Below are 18,520 nucleotides of genomic sequence, written 5' to 3'. Positions count from 1 at the left end.
GAAGTAAGTCAATCAGAGAAGGACAAACATTGTATGGTCTCATTCATGGGGAATATAAAAAAATAGTGAAAGGGAATAAAGGGTAAAGGAGAGAAAATGAGTGGGAAATATGAGTGAGGGAGACAGAACATGAGAGCCTCCTAACTCTGGGAAAAGAACAAGGGGTGTTGGAAAGGGAAGTGGGTGGGGGGTTGGGGTGACTGGGTGATGGGCACTGAGGGGGGCACTTGACAGGATGAGCCCAGGGTGTTATACTATATGTTGGCAAATCGAACTCCAATAAAAAAATACAAAATAAATCAATAAGTAAGTAAGTAAATAAATAAATAAAATTCATAGCAGAAAAAAAAAGGATTTCTACAGAATTAACTACCTCTGCATGGTCTTTTAAGGATTTTTTTAAAGTTTTCCTTTTTTTCTTTTTTTTTTTTTGAAAGATTTTATTTACTTTTTCATGAGACAGAGAGTCAGAGACACAGGCAGAGGGAGAAGCAGGTTCCATGCAGGAATCATGATATGGGACTCGATCCCCGGACTCCTGGATCATGCCCTGAGCCAAAGGCTGATGCTCAACCGCTGAGCCACACAGGCATCCCACTTTTTTCTTATCAATTAAGGAAATTTCTTAAACTATAAGAAAAATATATTTTTATCCTTCCCTTTAAATAACAATGAAAACTTTCTAAAAAACTTAACATTGCCACCAGAGGCAGTCACAGGTAGGGATTAAGAAGTGTTTTAATGTGTCATCTCTTCTACCCACTTCTACACCTCTGTTCCCATCTCTGTTAACTAGTGGCAAGTTAGGAAACGGTTTTGTCCTAAATAAGCATTTAGGGACATTGGAGTAGTCAGGGTGTCATTGTAGGCCAGATACAGAGATTTAAAACATCATATATATCTTATAATCAAATCCCTGTCTATGTGTAAGTATCTTCTACAATCCCTTCTCAATTCAGACCCAGCTTACATCACCATAACAACTTACATCCCATAAAATTAGAAATCATTAGATGAATGACAGCGGAAGTAGCTAGTTTACTATTCGGGGGGATTTTTTTTCTGGGTGGGAGGAGTGGGTTATCAATTCAATGCAGACCATCTCATTTCATGACCTCCATGCTCACAAATGTCACAAATTTCAGAGCTATTTACCCACTTCGATTTTAGTCACTGACAGCACTCGATGTATGTCCCTCCCCATTCGATCACCCAGAGTCTCTGCATCAAAGATCATGGAAGGAGTAAAGGGTTTTTTATTTTTTTACTTTTTAAAAAAATTTTAATCAGTGTAGTCTTGGGAATGTCAACCTGCAAATAATGAGCCACCATGAGATACAAAAGAAAGTTTGGGATCAAAGAATTGCTATTCAGGGAGCACAGATTCAGGTAAATGCTCAAATAGTGTTCCTACTTACTGGGTGAAAATGAGTTTTTGTGAGGAAAAGAAAGGGGGCAAATACCTGAGTTGAAGGGAAGAAAAAGTTTTTCTATGGGTATTAGTACGATTTCAGTGGGTATAAATGAGCTAAGCTACCCTCGGTAGCAAACTGCTGATATTATCTTCAGAAAGTCATTATCAGTCTTGTTTTTTTTAATATTTTATTTATTTATTCATGACAGACACAGAGAGAGAGACAGAGAGAGAGGCAGAGACACAGGCAGAGGGAGAAGCAGACTCCATGCAGGGAGCCCCATGCGGGACTCAATCCTGGGTCTCCAGGATCAGGCCCTGGGCTGAAGGTGGTGCTAAACCACTGAGCCACCCAGGCTCCCCACACTATCAGTCTTGTGGGCAGGATCAGGATGTCCCTCTGCTGACTTCTCAAACCTCTGCTTAAAATAGTCACTATTTTACACAGTGCAAAAGTTTAGGGCCACTTCAAACAAAGGTGAGTAGGGTGCTTTCTCTACTATGGCCACTCAGACTCCATTTTCAAGTGGCTCCAGTCATGTCAATTTTCCACACCTGGTCCTCTTTCCATATGTTCTGGCAGCAGCTAGAACATTTTTCTATGTTTTACTCCACTGAATTCTAATGATCTGTTTATTTGATTACCTCTCCTCCTAGACTGAAATAGCAGGAGACCAGCAGCAGCAATACTTTATTTTTTTGTTTTAGTTTTTATGCCTAGAATACAGATGGTGCTTAAGAAATAATTATTGCATGGAACAGAGAAATTACTGGATTTAAAAGTCATGGGTTCCAAGGTCAGACACAACTCAAGTTAAAAATAACTGGTCACATTGTTTGCAGAAGATATTAGGCACAAATTACTTGTGCATTGACTAGCTAACTGGCCCAAGTCAGTCAATGGCATAGTGGAGCAACCATTTTTCCCTAAACTTTTTTATTATAAAAAATTCATACATAAAGAAAAGTTACACAAATAGTAATATAATGAACATTTTTTATATATACAAGCTAAGTAGAAAAATGTTGGGTTGTTGATTTCTAGCCATATTTGCTTTATATCTATAAAGATTCTAGATGTTTTAAGATAGCTATCATATTAAATAAAAAGACAGTCTTTAGAGAAAAAACAGCTAAAGCAAAGCTATTAAAAAATCATTCTGGAGGCACTTGGGCACCTCCGTCAGTTGGACTCTTGATTTCGGCTCAGGTTGTGGTCTCGGGGCCTGATATTGGGGTTATTGGATAGAGCCGTCTCGGCTCTGATCACAGCGAGGACTCTCTCCCTCTCTACCCACCCCATCATGCTCTCGCACGCTCTCTCTCTCTCTCTCAAATAAAAGAAAATCTTAAATCTCTCAAATAAAAGTCTTAAAAAAAAAAAAAAAAAAAGTCATTCTATTGCCTACCTGTAGTGAAAACCGGATCCCTGATAGAGGTTTTCAAGGTCTTTTGTGATCTGAATCTTACTAACTTTCCTTTTTGGACTTATCTATTGCTGCCCCTCCACTTATATACTGTTCTCTAGCCATGCTGAACTGCTTTAAATTCTAGAACCAACATTCAGGTTTCTCTCTCCTTCCTCTGGGTCTTTGTACACGCTGTTCACTTTACTTGGTACATTTTATCTCCATCCACTTTCATTTCGCTTGTGTGTACTTTGCTTCTGAACTTAAATATATTCTGCTTCTTTCAGGTATTGCTGACACCTTCAGGCTGCCTTGGAGCTTCCACCATGGTTCCCCTGGTACTTCTATCAGAGCTCTTAAAACACAGTGTGCCATAATAAAAAAATTTAGTCTCTGCACCCACCCCCCTACCCCTCCTTTTCCTGGCATGCAGCTCCTAAAATCCTTGGAGTCTCCAAAGGGTTAATTATCTGTCTGCTAATGAGATGGCTGGGGGCTCCCAGAAAGCTTCTGAATAGGACCTTGTTGCCAGGTGAGGAAACCAGGTGTTTAGAGGGTCGGAGATTTCGGTTCCATCCCTGACCTCTGTGGTGGGGAAAGAGGCTAGAGGTTGAATCAGTCACTAATGGTCAGTGATTTAATCATGTTTACATAATGAAGACTCCATACAAAACCCCAACTGAGAGTGTTCAGAATGCATCTGGGATTGGTAAACGGGTGGAGATACTAGAAGGGTGCTGTGCTTGGAGGAGGCTGGGAAGTTTCTCAGGCCTGCCCACTTGCCTTACCTTATGCATTTTTTTCATCTGGCTATTCCTAAATTGTATACTTTTATTTAAAAAAAAAAAAAACCTGGCAATCTAATAAATAAACTGTTTCATGAGTTCTCTGAGCTGTTCTAGCAAATTATCAAACCTTAAGGAAGGGCTGTGGGAACCTCCAATAATATAACCAGTCAGTCAGAAGTACAGGTGACAAATTGGAATTTGTAACTGGTATTGAAGGGGAGTGGGGTAGCCTTGTGAGACTGAGCCCTTAACCTATGGGATATGACTCTAACTGCAGATGGATCGCACCAGAATTGAGTTAAATTGTAGGATACTCAATCAGTGTACACTGAGAATGGGAAAATAGATTGATCTGGAAAATCCAAACATCTGATGTCAAAAGTTTTGAAAGAAACTTTGATGTCAAAGTTTTTGAAAGAAAACTTTTGAAGGAAAAAAAAGTTTTCCATTAATTGGTGAGTAAAAGGTGTAGGGGAGTTTTTTCCCTTCACATGGCCTATGTCTTTCTCCATTAGACCCCAGTTAGATAATAAGGACTGTATGTCATTGATCTCTGCATCTTCCATATCCAGATGGGGCTTTCCACATAGTGCTCTAAGAATAAATTGATGAAGAAGCAGTAGACTAGGCGTCATAGAACTTGAGCAACTGAATGTCATTGGCAATATATCCCCTCTTTTGACCTTAGCTTCCCCATTTGTGCTCCATGATCTTTAATGTTCCTTCCAGACTTCAAACACCATTATTCCACAGTGTAGAAAGGAGTGGCTTCTACAGACACCAAATGCCAAGCAGTTCCTATGGCAACCACAGATTCTGTTAGTCCAAATCTGCAGAATTTCACCCTGAATGCATGAGGCTTTAGGAGATTCCCAAGGCCCTCCCTTCTCCCAGAGGCAGATGATATGATCTGTCTTCCCCTATTAGCAGACTCTTCCATCCTGGGTCTGTTTCTGAGGTCTCTGGAGATTTAACAGATAGTTACCATAGAAACAGCAGGGGGCTAGAAGGCTTTTCCCTCTCTGTGCCCACGGCTCTGGAATAGGCAGGTCAACTCCTGGTAAATTTGAGAGAGAGTCCTAATAAAAGCTGACTCAAAGGGGGACACCAGGAAATAATATTCATAATAAATAAATTCATAAATAATGAAATTATTCATATTTAAATTATTCATTCATAAATAATATTCATTTGTAGGGCGCTTTCCACTTAGACCAGCTCAGCTGATTCTCACGTCAACCAGGGAAAGCGATTGCTGTCATCCCTATTTCACAGATGAGGAAACCGAATCTCAACTCAGAGAATTAGGATTTCCTGAGGTCATGAAGTTAGAAAGACAAGACTGATTTAAAGCCATGTCTGATTTGAAAGTCTGTGCTCTTAACCACTAGTGGTTAAGTCCAAAGTCAAATTGAGGTCATGAAGTTAGAAAGACAAGACTGATTTAAAGCCATGTCTGATTTGAAAGTCTGTGCTCTTAACTAGTGGTTAAGTCCAAAGTCAAATTAGTACCAGTGAGATCTTACTTAGCACTATATGCCTACAGAAAATGGGATTCCTGGAACCAGCCAGGTATCAGGGCCTCATGGGCAGTCCAAGCTCTCAACTCTAAAAGAGAATTTAGGGCTGTCTGGAGCTGGTGTCGACATCCAACTGATTGCATACAGCAGAACCTCAGGATATGCCAGGCCCTAGCAGAATGCAAGGTGCCAGGATTGTAAGGACAACCACTGCCTCTCAAAGCCCTTCCGACTTCTCACCTTTACTTCATTTAATTCTCACAAAGACCTATGAGAGGCAGGTTACTGTGCCCATTTTGCAGATAGACACTGAACTCAAAGAGGTGACTTGTCTGAAGCTAAGTAGCAAGGAAATAGTTGAGAGAGATTATTCTAGATCTTCTGATTACAATTTCGATGTCCCAAGTACTAAAATTTTACTCATTCTGTTACAAGGTGGAGGAGGGGCAGTAAAGTATCCTCCAAACTGAGAAGGCAGTTTGAGACTGAAAAATGAAGCGACTCCATTCCACACACACAGTTTTATTCAGGGTTACTTACTGACAGTGGCAGCTGGGGCGGGTGACAATCTGACCCAGGTGCTATGGGGCTCTTCTCCACAAAGTCCACACCTTAATCTACAGCTTCTTTAGGGCAAGGGGCATTGCAGTGAAGTCAAAGAGTAGTCCTCTAAACAGGTGCCTTCTGTATGCCAGAGGGAAGTTCAGAATAAGCCTTCCTGCATTCTGGTTGGGGCATACGTTAACACCCAAGGGTCTCAGAACATGTGGCCCTGAAGGAGGACGTTGCTCAGACAAATAAGTTCAAGGGCCAGAGATGCAGTCAGCATTGTCAGCACTTCTATACATCCCTAGTCACAGAAGATATGGTCAGCATAGAGGATAATGACAACAGCCACCATTTATTGGAACTTTGTGTCCAAGAAGCTGGAAAGGTAAAGGCTCTCCTAAAGTTAAACATTCTCTCCCATTCTCACAAAAATCCCATAGAGTGGATATGACTGTCCTACTTTACAGATTGGGAAACTGAGGACAGATGAAGTGTAATATTGTGATTTATAATAAGAAATATACATTCAGTCTTTGTTTCTGGCACAAAGCTCCTTTTAGGAATTTCCTGAATGATGGAAACAATAAAGATGCCTTTTGTTATGTTAATGAGGTGGGTTTGGACTTAAGGAAGGGGCTGGTTGCCAGGAGGGCTAACCACGTGATTAGGGAGTCCGAACTTTTGAACTTTTACCGCTGGGACCTCTGGGGAGGGAAGAGGGGTTTGAGATTGAGTTCGGTCACCAATGGCAACTGGTTTAACGAATCATGCTTATATAATAAAAACTCCAAAAAAAACCCCAAAATGACAGAGTCCAGAGAGCTTCCAAGTTAGTGAACATGTGGAGATTTGCAGGAGCGTGATGCACCTGAAGAGGGCATCAAAGTTCTGCACCCTTCCTCCATACATTGCCCTATGCATCTCTTCCATTTAGCTGTTGATTTGTATCCTTTAATATCTTTTGTAATAAAATCACCAGTGAGTAAACAGATTCCCTGAGTTCCATGAGCTACTCTAGCAAATTAATCTAACCCAAAGAGGGGGTTGTGAAACTTGTGATTTATAGCCAGTTGGTCAGAAGTACAGGTAAAAACCTGGATTTGTGACTGGCATCTGGAGGATGGTTTATGGGACTGAGCCCCTAGCCTGTGGAATCTGATGCTATCTCTAGGAAAATAGGATCAGAATTGAGTGGAATTATAGAAAATTTAGCGTGTTGGAGAATTGCTTGTTGGTGTGAGAAACACAAATGGGTGCTCAGAATCTTTTATGAAAGGACTTATCTGAGATCACATAGAAAGTAACAAGTAGCAGCTGAATTTCAACTCAGGTATATCCAGTTATAATCTCCTCTACACGAAACCCAGGTCTGTAAAGAACTGACCAAAATGTACTTTGTCTCCACCTTGTTCACACTGATTCCTCAGTTTAGCAAACCCTCCCATCTATATTAGCATTTTGTTTGCATGTGACCTAAAATATTAATAGCTTAATGACTGGACCTTAGTTTTTTTCCACCTAAGAAAATCCCAGAGGCGTGCCTGCATAGCAGAGTTGGTTAAGCGTCTGCCTTTGGCTCAGGTCCTGATCTCAGGGAATTGAGCCCCTATTGGGCTCTCTGCTCAGAGGGGAGCCTGCTTCTCCCTCTCCCTCTCTTTCTGCCTCTCCCCTCCACCCTGCCACCTGCCCTTGCTCTCTCTGTCTCTCAAATAAACAAAATATTTTTTTTAAAAAGAGAGAGAGAGAGAGAAAGGTCCCAGAGATGCAGCAGCCCAGGGCTAGCATGGCAATTTCAGAGTGATCAGGGACCCATGGCCCAACCAACTCTCTCCTCTGCCATTCTTATGGTGTGTCCCTTATCCGCAGAGCTGAAGCAGTTCTTGGAATTCCAGCCACTGTGCCCGAGTTCTAAACAAAACGATGGAGAACAGTGTATTCCCCTTCATTAAGAAACTTTCTAGGGGAAGCCTGGGTGGCTCAGCGGTTTGGCACCTGCCTTCCGCCCAGGGCGTGGTCCTGGAGGTCTGGGATCGAGTTCCACGTCAGGCTCCATGCATGTGTCTCGGCCTCTCTCTGTATCTCTCATGCATAAATAAATAAAATCTTTAAAAAAAAAAAAAGAAACTTTCTAGAATTACTAGATTACATACCCTTTTATACATCCCTGACCAAACTTAGTCATGCCAAGGTGCCACGACTAGCTGCCAGGGAGGCTGGCAACTCTGTCATTCCGCAGGGCACTCTGTTCCTGAAGAGAAAGGGAAACATGGACTAACAGTGCTGGTCACACCAGCCTGCAAGACTCATCATTATTTTCATCTCCTTCTTGAAGCCCTTCTGACTACCAAAGCCCAATGCGATCTCACCCTTCTCTGAACACTTATCACGCTTACCAATGTGGTTTTTAGCAAGCACCATATTAGCTTCTACATTACTTATGCACTTGCTATTCCAGATATGAAAGGTAGAGGGATGATAGTGAGACAGATATATCTGGGTCATGAAAATGGACATAGGTAAGGATACGAATAGATCTAGTAAATGTAAATAAAGATATAAGTACAAACTTGCAAATGGGTGGCACACTGTTTTTTGGAAAAAAATAGATCCAAGTTCAAATTCTATCTTTACTCATAGTTTCAGTACAAACTTGCACATTAATTAAGCCTCAATTTCCTAATCTGTAAAACTAAGAACATAATTGGACCTACCTAAGAAAATTGTGATGGCTTAAAAGACAATGCATGTAAAGGACTTAATACTATGCCAGGTACATAGTAAGTGCTTATTAAATGTTAGCCACTTTTATTCCCTGCATTCCTCACAATGGCCCTATGAGATTGAACATCCTCAATCTTTTAAAAAGAGGAAACTGAGACTCAGAGAAGTTAAAGAACTTGCCTAAGGTAACAGTGCTGGTGGTAATACTTCTGAAACATGACCTCAAACCTGATCTCAAATCCTGAGCTCTTAGTTCAAGACCCTTGTTTCCTGCCTCCCCCCTCCCCCCGCCCCCCAGCATGTCTAATACACGACAGAACTTTCTGGTATTGTTTGCTGTGACAAATTCAAATAAATCAGCTGTCATTCTGTCTTTTGCTTGAAGGCCTTCTAGGCTGTTAGCTCCATAGCACATTGAAATACAGGGGAAAATATTTTTAATTTTCAGGATACAGGTCATTTTCATATTAAATCTATATAGGGTGGAAAATCTGATTAGAAAGATTTTATTTAGAAAGAAATTAGCTCAAGGCAGGCTTTTTGACTAGCGGAGGAATAATGGGGAAAAGCAGATGCAACTAAGTAAAACATCAAGCCACTCTCTCTTGGAGATGAAATTTAGCATTCCAAGCTGCCATACTTCATTTGCTCCAGGTACAAAACCATCTGAGTATCTTTCTCACTATGAATCAAGATACTTTCATAAGCAATAACTCAATTTGGAGACAATTGCCCTTGGGAAGGGAAGATGCAGTACACTCATATTCACATTTCTGAAACCTAAGACATGGGCTCAGTCAGCTTTGAAAACCAAAGTGGAGGGCACTCCTACAGTTCACGCTGAGCCATGCTTGGCTGGGGAGGTGACCAGATTCACTTCACAGTCCTCTAAGTGGAGTCCTTCACGTGAATAGGCACAGATTCCCTGTCAAAATTCCTGGGCTTTAGTTTCAGACCTTGCTGTATGATAGGTGTCTTTCTGTGCAAGCCACCTTCTCTCTTTGCATTTCAATAAAATAAGGGATTTGGGCTCTCTGACCATTTGAGTCTCTTCCAGCTGAAACTATATTTTATAAACCTGGAATTCATTTTGGATGCTTACAGAGGATTAAGTAAGGCACATTAAATGTCATAGGTCACTTGCTGGTTTGTTTTGTCTGCTGAATTTGTTTTTTATAAGACATCATTTTTCATTGACGTTTTTTCATCTTTAAGGGGGTGATTTTACTTAGGATTTAACACTCTGTATAGAGTATTGCATGTTGTCGATATGTGGATGAATATTTTTTACATCTCTGTAGCATTTTACACTCTCCACAGCAATTCCACTCTCATTATCCCCCTGGTTTTCACCATTAGCCCCTGAGATCAGAACAATATTATTGATGCAGTGGGGAAAGGCATGAATTTTAAAATCAAGGAGCCTGAGGACAAATTCTAGTTCAACCCTTTAGAAGTCCAGAGATCTTAGGAAAGTTTTTTTTTAATATTTTATTTTATTATTAATTCATGAGAGACAGATTGAGAGAGAGAGAGAGAGGCAGAGGGAGAAGCAGGCTCTATGCAGGGAGCCCGATGTGGGACTCGGTCCCAGGACTCCACTATCATGCCCTGGGTCGAAGGCAGGCACTAAAGTGCTGAGCCACCCAGGGATCCCCCCTAGGAAAGTTTCTTAACTTTTCTGAACCTTCCAGTTTCCTTATCTACAAAAAGGAAAAGATGGTAACATTAAAATGAGGTTTTTTTTGTATGAAGCACCTAGCAGCCTAATAGCTGGTTTTCTCCTTTATCTTGGGAGGCAGAAGAAGGCTAGAGAATAGGAGACTCTTATAAGGTTAAGAGCTACCCAGGGCAACCTCAAACAAGAGGGAGGTGAAGACTGATCACATTTGAGACATTTGGAAAAAATGTACTTTGATTTTTCTCATTTGATTGAAAGATAAGGAATGTATACATATAGTAAGTGGAGAGGGACTGTGGAAAATGTCAGTCTACACTGGCCAGCTCAGGAATTCTGGAACATCTAGGCAGCCCAATCATTCATCCTTGTATCCAAGGAATATCAAGTATTTACTATTAACAAAAAGACTTGCCAGGCCTCTAGAGGGGAAGAAAAAAAATGAAATTTGGGAGTTAGGATGAAGCCCTAAAGGCAAGGATTTCTTTTCTCTGTACCTCATGGAAGTGATGGAGTTCACAGAGCTGGGGAGGGTTTCTGAGTCACTGGTTCACTCTAGCACTACCCTGGGTACTAGTCAATTGGACTAGCCCTCTTATCCTCTTGAAGTTGCAGATGGTCTGGAGGGAACACAGAAGTGACCAGGAGAGGTATGAGGACTCAAACAGAGGTGTCACTGAAGGGAAGGTGCTTCTGTGTGGGAAGGTCACATATGCTTCCCAGGGAAGGTGATGTTAGACCTTAATCTTCAAGGTAAGGCTTATGAAGAGTTGACCAGAATGGTGAGGGGAAGAAATCTCTCCAGGCAGAGGTGAGATGGAGCCTAGAGCACATAAGAAACCACAGATAGTTAGGGATTTATGGAGGAGTAGAAGGGGCAGGACCAGAAAGATAGGTGGTCAGGAGGAGGAGATCCTAAAGGCTTTGAATGAAATCAGAAAGGACAGAATGCTATAGGCAGTGAGAATCCAGTGTGAGGAAGTGAGGAAGTGAGGAAGTAATCCATCCACTTGCTCTTGGAGAGATCCTGCTAGATTCTGGACCTCCGTGGGAGGGAAAGAAAATGAAGGCTAATCAGATGCAAACTCACGGAAATTTCCTAGTCACCTGAATGGGCAAAACTCTTGGTTATTTTTCTTTAAAATTTAGAGGGAAATTAATCACTTCTCAAAAATTTCTTTATTTCCAGGCAGCTGTTTTAGCAGGCAGGACTTGAAATGAGTTTAAATGTTGTCTTTCTCACTTATTATCTGTGTAGTAATGGACAGATTTCTTAAACTGCCTGCCTCAATTCCATCATCTGTATAATGACAATTTTCCTATCTTGAGGGGTTATTGTGAGACTAAGATAATGTATATAAAGGGCTCATGTTCAAAAGTTAACTTGATAAATGATATCTATATTATTCCAGAGTCAGTGCTCCAAGTTCATTTAAATATGACTTAATTTAGGGTGTTCAATCTATAAAAATTCAATCTATTTGTGGCAATCCAGGAACACGTTTACCCTTTAAAGGGAGATGTGCTAGAGTCTTCTCTGTAACTCTCTTATCTGTCCCTGAAGGTCAAATTCTTAAAATGTCGGGTGGGAATTGGAGAAGAGGGAAAATAGGCAGGAAACTGTTAAATCATTCAATTATACGTTTCATCTGAATCGTTTGAATCATATGACGACACCTAACCTTTCTCAGTTTTCCTTTGATTTTTCTCTTTATAGCTCTAGTCACCTCAGACAAACCAATTAAACTTCATAAACCCTTGAAGGATTATGTGTTCCCAGCTCAGCCTCACTTAGAATTTCAAATGAGACGCCATCTTCTCAGAGAATACTCAATTGTTCCTTTATCAACTCCTGTGATTTCTCAATGTCAGTCACTCAGGCAGCCTTTATTAGGTGATTTCTATTCTCAGTGGATAACATAAAAAGGAGAAAAAGGCATATCATTCAGATGCAGAATTAACAGTCTGGGCGCTTTGCAAAGCCTCCACAGGGCTTTGTATACCTTACAGTTTAAAACCACCTTAGTCTACAAGTCACTTTGCAGTTTTTAAGGCACTATAGTTTTTAGTCCTTGCAGGAACTCTGGTATGTATTACAATCAGCATTTTGCAGATGAGGAACTTTGCTCAGTGAAGGTTTATGACTTACTCAGAAGATACAGATTTTGCAAGAGACAGAATTGGTGCTTCATCCCAGGTCTCTCTGACTTGAGGTTCAGCTCTGCTAAAACACAGTGGCCTGAAAACCTGAGCCTGAGAAACTTCAATGAAAAGGCAAATTATCCTAGGTTTATTTAAAGACCTTTTGCAACCAATGCAGCTACATCTCCTCTAGAGAAAATGTAAGTAGACTTACTGAGTTACCACAATAGGTAAGCACAGTTTGGAAATGTGTCTCTGTTTGCTTAACAACTGCAAAATGTTTTAAAGGCTTAAAAAAAAAGGTTTTCATTTAACACATGTTTATTGAGTGCCCTGCGGGCACCTGACACCATTGTATGTATTGAGAATATGACAATGAACAGAATAGACAAAACTTTCACTCTTGCGGAGCTCACACGCTAGAGGGGGAGATGAACAGAAAACAAAAAAAAAGCAAATATATAAGATGGTGATAAGTGCTGTTGAGAAAAATAAAGCAGGAAAAGGATTGTGGGGTGCTGGGAGGCCAAATTTGGATGATATAGGCCTCCATAAGAAAGAACTTTGGAGCTGATGTGGAGGGAAATCCAGCCTCCACCACTTAGCAGCCTTGAGTTTTGAGGAGTTATTTTAATTACCCCACGTGAGCCTGTGTGTCTTCATCCATTTTGCCTCACAAGGTTATTAGGAGACTCAGTAATGAAGGTAGTACTTTGTGCACAAAGTCTCTCAGTAAGCATTAGTATACTTCCCATCTCCCCATTAACACCGTTCAAAGATAAGCTGAGGCATATGTTGGGAGGAAAACTTTTCCCTTTTGCCCTTCTAGGTTCTTTGGCTGACCCTAACAAGTAAAATGACACAAGACAGATAAATAGGAGGAAAACAAACTTAATTTCATGTGTAAGTGATCTCATAAAAATGAGACTAAAGTCACCAAAGCACGCAGCTTTTAACCCTTTTAGACAAAGAAACAATAAATTTGTGAAGAGTTAACAAACAAGACAAAGAAGTTTGGGCTTGCTGCAGCAAGTTAATGAAGAAGTAAGAAGATTTATTTATACAGTCTTCTCATCCCTGAGTTCTCTCTCCGGCAATAGGTTACCTCTACACTCAGGTGTAGGGAGGTTACCTTTCACATAGGAAATTTATTTCCTGCTCTCAGAGGACAGAAAATTTTCTTGCACTGGCTATTTCTTAAGTAGCTTTAACTCAAAATAATCAGTATGCCAAAGTGGCATATTTGGGGGCTGCCTATCCTAAACCAAATCACATATTGAAATTTTTAATAGTTTATTTGAGCAAAAATCAGTTCTATTTGGCAGCACCAAAATGAAAGTGGTTAGGAATACTCCACCCACTGGAGTCAGGGACCCACAGAAGTTGTGAAGTAATAAATAAGTGTTGTTTTGAGGCGATTTGTTTTGGGGCGATTTGTTATACAGCCACAGATAATCAATAAACCTCTCTTCCTTAATCATATTTTATTCACATTTTGGACATAAAAAAGCCAAACAAATGTTTCATCCTAATTTTGAATTTTTTAGAACAGATATCTGAAATGTTGATTTCAACTTTTTTACCTTTTTTCATCCTCCAAATAGAGATCTGTATGACTCAAAGAGATGTTGATGGATTCTCATGTGAAAGAGCTCTTAAGTTTAAGAAGCTTTCATATAAATAGGGCATATATTTTTTTAAATAAAAGTAACACTTGTGTTTAAAAATATAGAGAGTAGGGCAGCCTGGGTGGCTCAGTGGTTTAGTGCCACCTTGGCCCAGGGCGTGATCCTGGAGATAAGGGATCATTGATCCTGGAGATAAGGGATCAAGTGCCACATCCGGCTCCCTGCATGGAGTCTGCCTTCCCTCTGCCTGTGTCTCTGCCTCTCTCTGTCTCTCTCTGTGTCTCTCATGAATAAATAAATAAAATCTTTAAAAAAATAGAGAGAGTATACAGAATTAAAGACAAAAGATAATTTTCCTAATCCCAGTATCACTTTCTAGAAACTATGACTATTTTTTAAAGATTTATTTATTTATTTATTTGAGGGAGAAGGAGAGAGCATAAGGAGGGACAGAAGGAAAGAATCTCAAGCAGACTCCCTACTGAGGACAAAGCCTAACTGGGGGCTCAATCTCACGATCCAGGGGATTATGACCTGAGCTGAAACCAAGATTCAGACATTCAACTACTGAGTCACCCAGGTGCCTCAGAAATAATGACTATTAATAAATTTTTATAAATATTTATTTATTCATTTTAGAGAGAGAAAGAGAATGAGAGCTGCAAGCAGGGAGAAGGGTAGAGGGAGAGAGAATATTCAAGCAGACTCCCCACTGAACATGGAACCCAACATAAGGCTCAAATCCAGGACCCCAAGAACATAACCTGGGCCAAAATCAAGCGGGCCACTCACCCAACTGAGCCAGCCAGGCACCCCTAACACATTTTTAATCTTTCTAGGGAGTCAGTTTCTTACACATATACCACATAGGTCCTTTTCCATGTATACAAATGGAAATAAATTATTCATACTATTAGATGCCTTGTTAGCACAGTAGGAAGCACTTCAGTCTCATACTGTTAATTTTTTCCCCCTAATTCACCCTGGAGATCTTCCTTTATTAGCCCATGTATACCTACCTTCATGGTTATTTTGTAGTCAGTGGTGTGATTGTATCATAATTTAACTAGTTCCTTGCTTTTGGACCTTTAAATTGTTTTCCTTCTTTTTTAAAACTATTAAACATAGTGCTTTAATGACTTACACAAGACAGTTAAGTCTATAGAAAGATTCTTAGCAGTGAAATTGTGGTTTAAAGTATGTATATTTGAAGTTTTTATGAATATTAATAAATTCCTCTTTAAATTAATGCGACAATTTACAATTCCATTATCAGTATATGAAAGTGCCTAGGGGGTTTTGTGTGTGTGTGTGCGTGTGTGTGTGTGTGTGTGTGTGTGTTTTATCCACCCTCACCAACACTGGGTGTTAACAAACTTAAATTTTTGCCCATCCCATGAATGAAAATCACAAAAAAATGTTTCTAGAAATAACTCTAAGAGCTTTGGTTGGCTTCTGACCAGATGCTTTTATTTTCAATGTTTTTTTTCTGACGACTATTAGTCAATACATATTTCAAGGGATTTTACCTTTAGATTTTTCTGATGATCCTGTGATTTTCTTGTCTGAGTCAACACATAGTCCATGGCACAGTGATACTTTTAACAACAACAACAAAAAAATGTTAAGAGCATGATTTTAACCCATTTTACTGTGAGTAAACTCCCTCTTAGAGTAAGTGTGAGATATCAAATAGTCAGTTTCAGTGGGTGATACTCATTGCAGTGAAACTCAGTATCAGGGGAAGACATTCCACATTCAGAAATAGACAACAAACACAGAGGAAAGTCACTAGTAGGCCATTAGATACAAAGCAAAAAATTCAGAAGATTAGTGATATTCCTCTAAGATATCATATTTTTTTTAATGTTTTTAAATGGATCAGGTTTTCATCGTATATTCCTTATCTTTTCCTCAGGAAAAAGACCCAGATTTCTGAAAGCAAAAACATTTCTTAGATTTGTTTAATTTGAAATCTCTCCCACTTAAAATATAGGTATATGATAGGGTTGGATGAAACAGAAGTTAACAAGAAAAAATATGAAAAATCAAGGAAAAGAAAAGGAAGATAGCTAACATCTTAGGGAGCACCTATTATTTGACAAATGCTTTATGTCATTATCTCTGAATATTCACAAGATCCCCACGAGATGAATCTTGTTATCCCTACATTCATTTGCTGGGGCTGCCATAGCAAGGTACCACAGACCAGGTGACTTAAGCAACAGAAGTGTATTGTCTCAGAATCGCACAAGAATGGAAGAAGTCTGAGATCAAGATGTTGGCAGAGTTGGTTTCTCCTGAAGTCTCTCTTCTTGGCTTATAGGTGGTTGTTTTTCCCTATCTCTTCACATGGACTTCCTTCAAGGTGTTTAGATGTGAGGCAGCATGAATGTTATAAATATGCACTACAGGGACTTAACCTACACACTTTAGCAGTGGTCAACAGACCATAGACCACACATTGCTTTTATAGTCACTCTAAAAAGTAAAGAAGAGTGCCAGATGTGCTCTTGGTAGGTGACACTAAGCACATTGCCAAAAATCAGAGCATGAATGTATGGGCTGCACTCTGAAGGCAGAATGTGATGTGGGGTCAGTATGCCTGTATATTGTATTTATATATTTATATTCCCAAGTTTCTTTTCTTTTTTTTTTCAGGTCTTCCAGTTTATTGAAAATTAGTGGGCAGCCCGGGTGGCTCAGTGGTTTAGTGCTGCCTTCGGCCCAGGGCATGATCCTGGAGACCCAGGATCAAGTCCCACGTCAGGCTCCTTGCATGGAGCCTTCTTCTCCCTCTGCCTGTGTCTCTGCCTCTCTCTCTCTCTCTGTCTCTCATAAATAAATAAATAAAATCTTAAAAAAAAAAAAGAAAATTAGCCTTAAAAACTGAGGGTCAAAATTATGGTAGTATTTCTATTTCACTCAAAGTCCACAGTTAGTGTCTAGGCGGAAGTTACTAAGTACATCCCCTTAGAACTAAATGATGTCTGAAGCTAGTGGCAGAAATAAAAGTCTCCTCATTCAAATAAATTTTAATGATTTGGGGAGTTAGAAAAGGAAAAGGTAACCCCCACACCCATAGCATTTAACCTAAAGTTGATCTGGTAGGGCAGAGTAAGAAGGGATCCTGGGATATAATCTTTTACCTCTAGCACCAACCGATGTAGGCATTTGTTGTTGATACAAAACCCTGGAGTTATCTAATTTTAGCATCTCTTAAACCATCTTTCCAAATTGTTAACTGTATTTCTATCCATGTTGGAAACGTACCGAATATGAACCTAATCAAAGGAGCAAAACACTATATTGAGATGTAGAAAAATATTCCAGGGGCACAGTGGTTGTTCATTTCATTTGCTGTTTCACTGTGTTGGTGACCTCAGTAATGGCATGATGATATTTTTCTGAAGCTGACTTGAATTCCACCAGATGTATCTCATAACTTTTAATGGCTGCTTGAAGCTGTGTTTTCTCCACTGCTCCCAGGATGGCACAGAATATCATATCTATGCCAAGACGAAGAACAGCAACTCCTATACTACCAAGGAGAGAAGCACCAATTTGAGCTAACACAGTGATCAACTTGTTAATTATGCCAGTTGTGACAGTTGAGCCTACAAGTTTAACAGCGACTGCACTGGCTGCAGAAGTAGCTTCTCCCAGGATGACTGAAATGACCTTTTGTATTATTGCAATTTTCTCTGTTTCCCTTCCTTTAATATCTTGAAGTTTTCTGTAAAGTGTTGGCTCTAGTTTATCTTTTAGGGCTTCATCAACCTTTTGCAATTCCTTTTGGATTTTCATCATGGCTTGGATGATGATGTCAGAGTTTTCTTTGATGGTCCCATCTCTTTTCATCTCAACAGAGGCCAGTTTGTACCCCCAAGTGCATGTTTAAAACCCCAATCAGCTTATTGGTGGCATGGAAGCTATCAGATAGGCAATCAAGAAGCTGCTGGTGGGGATCCCTGGGTGGCTCAGCAGTTTAGCGCCTGCCTTTGGCCCAGGGTGCTATCCTGGAGTCCTTGGATCGAGTCCCGTGTCGGGCTCGCAGTATGGAGCCTGCTTCTCCCTCTGCCTGTGTCTCTGCCTCTGTCTCTTTCTATGTCTATCATGAATAAATAAATAAAATCTTTAAAAAAAAAAAAAGCTGCTGATGAAGACAGTTTACTTCTTGGCTTCTCCATGGGTTCTCTGGATAGAGGAAGTCACTCTGAGCCATATTTCAGATATAATATATTTGGGTTGTAAACTACACAGATCTGAACTTTGATTTCTTTTTTTTCTCCTAGAAATTTTCCATTCAACTTTTTCTCTTTTTTTGATCCTAGTTCTCAGATATTATCATGAAGTGAAAACTCCAGTTTCTGACTTTGAGTTTGGAAGACCATCAACTACATTCCAATTCGATATTTAGGTGAGAGGAGTCTTTCTTAGCCTGAGAAAGTGTGAAATATCTATTCTCAAGTTTCTATACTTATCCAACCTAACACTCCAGATACATATATTCTTCCTATAATTATATATAGGAAGACAGGTGTAACACCATGAAAAGTACAATCTTAAAGGGGCAGAAATTTATTTATTAATTAGCAAGCATTTATTCAACAGGCAGGATAGGCACTAGGAATAAAAATATCAGCATGACACAGCCTTTGCTCTGGAATT

The 18,520-nt window shown here is 39.9% G+C and overlaps 1 pseudogene; it reads right to left on the bottom strand.

Moving 5' to 3' along the window:
- Positions 1-17,197: 17,197 nt before the first annotated feature.
- LOC144295485 (single-pass membrane and coiled-coil domain-containing protein 3-like) lies at positions 17,198-18,074 on the bottom strand (annotated as a pseudogene).
- Between the last annotated feature and the right edge of the window lie 446 nt (positions 18,075-18,520).

This window comes from Canis aureus, chromosome 23, assembly GCF_053574225.1.
Source record: "Canis aureus isolate CA01 chromosome 23, VMU_Caureus_v.1.0, whole genome shotgun sequence".
Classification (NCBI taxonomy): Eukaryota; Metazoa; Chordata; class Mammalia; order Carnivora; family Canidae; genus Canis; species Canis aureus.
The sequence above is the reverse complement of the archived record's forward strand: the minus strand, read 5'-3'. Positions and strand labels throughout refer to the sequence as shown.